This window comes from Nestor notabilis, unplaced genomic scaffold (assembly GCF_000696875.1).
Source record: "Nestor notabilis isolate BGI_N333 unplaced genomic scaffold, ASM69687v1 scaffold19211, whole genome shotgun sequence".
NCBI classification, from domain to species: Eukaryota; Metazoa; Chordata; class Aves; order Psittaciformes; family Psittacidae; genus Nestor; species Nestor notabilis.
Window position 1 is genome coordinate 32,135 of NW_009916281.1, and position 4,505 is coordinate 36,639.

The window sequence follows — 4,505 nt, forward strand, 5'->3', positions numbered from 1 at the left end:
CTTTATTTTCCAAGGGATAGTTGCTGCCTGATTGTAAGTTGCAGTAACTGCATCTTCATACATTAGCATGTCTTGCTTTAAAAGGATGATGTCTGCACGTGCTGTCTATTTTAAGGCATAAGGATCATGCCCTCTTTCAAAAAAAAAATAGGGAAACTGTTTTTTAAGTGTAGGTTTCTCAGTAAGAAGGATTTTTGCATTATACCTGTGTTAAGCAAAAGTGATAAGTGATCCTTTTACAATATAGTGATGTGAGAGGTGCTTGTTCAACAGCAATCACCTGTGATCCTGTCAGTCTTTGTAGCGCTGCTGTGACAGATTTGATATCCAAGATTTGGTTGCAGGAATATTTAAGTAATCCAGTAAAATATACTTGTATTTATCTCAAAGGCAATTCGAAATTAGCAGATCCTCAACAGTCTGGAAGACTTTCAGCTCTGCAGAGGTGTTGGAGGTGCTTCTCTCTTGCCCCAGGTGGTGCGTGTGCAAAGACACGCTTCCTTGAGTTTTTCTAGGTGTTCACATACACCAGCAAAAAGTGTTCTCTTGTACTGCCCCATGGCCTGATTTTCAAGGCAAGTCACTGAAGACTTTGAAGAGTAAAACATCCTAGTTTTGTCTCAGATCCATATTTCTTTTATGTCATGGATAGCTTAACCTCCCTTACAACAAAATAGGGTAGAAAATGCAATCTACTGCATGTTCTGTCTGCAAGAACTGGCATTTCTTTAGGTATGTTGTGAAAGTAATTACTAAAAAAGACAGGACAGCACATTTAGGTACAATTTTAAACATTTCCTTTATGCTTTAACTGCCTAGTTGGCATTCAGTGTATTGTAAAAACATCTCATTTGCACATGCTGTTGAAATACCATGCTGTTTTTCAAAGCATTAACACTGCTAGATGGAGTATTGTTAGCCAAGATGCAGCTTTTTGTTGTGTGATAGCATTCAAAAAGGAAAAACAAAAGAGGAGTTGGTGTAGAGTGGATTATTTTAGTCTTCCTCTGACTATACCCCCTTTCTTTCCTTTACTATCCCTTTAGATGTTAACCCCTCCTCTCCCCCTCCCAAGAAAAAGTCAGTCATCAGGGAAATTTGAAAGCTTTTTTTCTCAACAGATAACAGTGTGGAGCCACACAAATTATTCTTTACTTGTCATAAATATTGGATTATCATCTAAATCGTATTATAAAGCAGCATGAAGAAGCAAGCAGTTGTGTTAACCCTCCTTACTACTTAGCTCAGCTTGTTATTGTGGCAAACAAATTTGCAAAGCAGGAGTATTGTCGTTTTAAAAGGGATAGAGCTAGGATGTGCATCCTAAGTAAGAGATGACCGCTGGTACAAGCGAAAAACCTGAAAACTAAAGTGTGTTTTATTTTGCATTTGCATTTAGTTGTGAAATTGAGTATTTCTAATGAATTTGGAATCTCTGCTTTTTGCTTGCTCATGTTTCCTTAGATATGTATAGTTTCATGCCGTAGTGAAGGAGAATTTGGAAGTGTTTTTTAACCTTGCTATATGCTCTCTTCTTTCTTTGTTAGTAGGTATGAATGTAACTGTTTTCTTGAGAATGTTGAAATACAATGCTACATAAGTTCCTTGAAGTCTTCCTTTATTAAAATGTTTGTCTTTTTTAAATCAAAAAATCACCCTGAATTACCTTCCTGTCAGTGCCGTAGTGAAGAAAGGATTCCCTGTTAAGATAATTGCCATCTCTTTATTTACCCTGTTGCATTATTTTTTGAGCCTGAAGCTACCTAGTAAATCATGGGAGCCTACTGTGAAAAACAGTCCTATTTTAACAGATCCTTCTTGCTGTTGCTTTTTGTAAGGCTACTTCTACTGTAATTGCACTTTCAAGGACATTTTGTGGTTTATTCATCTCATTATGTAATTTACATATAAACTTTTACGTTGTGTTGAAGCTAACATATATTCTTGTGATAGTGCTTCTGAAGTGAAGAAATACTTGTTATGGCTGTACTAATCTAGAGTTTGTGAGAAGATACTGAAATGAGAATTTGCTATTTTTTTGGCAGGAGCCAGCTGGTGTATTGTTCTATATATTTAGAGAGAGAGAGATGCGGATGTATAAGGTTGTGTGTGCATATCATATGCTATCAGGTTTCATTATGTTGTAACCTAAGTAATACACAGCAGAGAGGAGCAAAGAGTTGAAGGATTTTGGACAAAGGGGTTAATACAATATACCATAATGCATGTGGATGGTGCCATGTGGTATCATTTGTGAGCTCTGAGGTTGCTGACCATTTCCATTTTGGTGTAAATCCCTTAAGAGGGAAGGCATTTCAGAGCAGGGCGTGATCTGTTCTCCTGGTAAGAATGACTGACAGGGAATGAATAAATAGTTAAAAGAACTGAATAAATACCACCCTCCTGTTTAAGTCCAGGCACACCCCGGCTGGCACATATATATTCTAATGCAACACTTTAGCCAGATGCTCCAGTTGGTTGGTAACAAAAAACATTCCTGAAAAGCCAAATCATAACTTAATCACAGTTTCTTCTGATAGAGACTTCTTTTATGGTGACGTTTTAGTGGTGATACGAAGAAAGACGGGGAATTACAATATTTTGCAAATAGGATGTATTGATAAATATATATGCAAAAGGTGACAGAGGCCTCTTGAGTGGAAGCAGGGGCCCTGGCAGCAGGTTCTTGGTCAATTGGTGAGGTGAAATGGTTCACTGAATTGGATAACACAGTGCATACCATAGTGACATTAAATTGATTCGTCCATGGCTACCGCCTACCCTGCTCCTGAGGCCCTTTAACCTATTTTCAAACTTCTTTAACTATTCTGAATACATGCAATATTAAGGGAAAGAAGCAAGTGCAGATGCATGCACAGCTATAAAATGCTGTAGTCTGAATTAAAATCCCCGATTGCCAGAATGCCTGCACACTCCCATGTGATGCTGTTATTATACTAAGCCCAGGAGCAAGTACACTGCTAGAAACTGGTGAAGAAGATAAGAATAAGCGCCTTTACTTAATATAACCTAAATTATAACAAATACCACATTTGCGAATTCTTAGATGTGTTTACTATGGGGTAAAACAGTTCAGGAGTTTAGTTGTTGCTGTTATTTTGTTTCTCTAATTGCAAGTTTTGCTTCCTTATTATTTTATCCACAAGGTGTTTAGAAAGCTTGTCAGGGAAACATACATGGCTGAATGCCAGTTAAAAAAACTGAATACTACTGTAAAGTGGGGGTTGCTAATTTGAAAATATCTTCAATGATTTGGGGGATAGTAGTCAGATGGATATTGTTTAATAACTTGCCTTTTTTTAATTATAAGGGGGAAAAGCTTGATGTTTTGGTCTTAGATCATATGTTTGTAGTTTACAAAATACTTCATACATACTTTCCCTTCCTATGCTAGGGAAATCAATACTAAATGATAATGGGGCTTGCGTAATGTTATTTTCTTCTTGATTCCAGGGAAGCTTTATATTCTGTGTCTCTTCATGGGTTATTCTGTAGAATATGCATAGTCTTCAAATTCCATTGACAAAGCACATAAAACTTAAGTGCAGTGGTGACATAAAAATGGAACCAGTTCACCTGAAATATGTTATTGCAGTTGTTTCAGAAGTGCAGGGTTCAGTATAATGGGTTTGGTTTCTTGATTCTTATTAATTTTTATGGAAGATATGACAATTTAATTACAATGTTTTCTGAAAGGATAATGAAGTTCTGTTCATCATTTAACTTCTCCAAATTATAGGTCAGTCTTGTAGGACATGACACATGCCATAGGCAACTGTTTTTTCATTTGTCTGTGAAAATAAAGATATGGTTAGTGTCTTGATAATAGTGAAGAAGAGATAGGAAGAGGGAGGTGCTGAGGGATGGTTTCTTGGCATGATTTGCAAATGTTAACAGCCATTTTGCAATCTTTCTTAAAATTATGCGGGTTTTATCAATAGCATTTCTTTGGAAGGAAAAGTAAATTCTGTAGGTGCAACTCCAGCTGTATGTACAGCTTTGCGTGGACAAAACTTCTTGGCTTTATGTAGACTACTAGTGACCTCTAAATACTAGCTGAAAAAGTGCCCTGTTACTTTCCAGTGATCTGAAAATTTAAAATACTTTGATGTGGGCTCAAGCCAGAACATGTTGCACTATTTTGTAGATATAGTTAGTTATAGTTACAGTCTTTTTTAATCATTCCGCTGACTCCACCAGGTCTAAGTATTTGTGCAATCATTTTTTAAATTAGCTGATGGTTAAGGGAAAGCAAAAAAAAAATAAATTGTTGGTTTAGCTCTCTCCAGTAGCATGTTGGATTATAATAAATGAAATGTCTATGCAATCAGTGCAAGCTTTATAAAACAAAGAAACAGAAACCATAGAAAAATAGCCAAAATAGAAAACTCGGTGGTGAATATATATGGCATTGGGTCACCATGCCGCAGGCGTATAATTGTTTCTTTGTATCATGTGTTACAATAATGTAATCCAAGGACTGG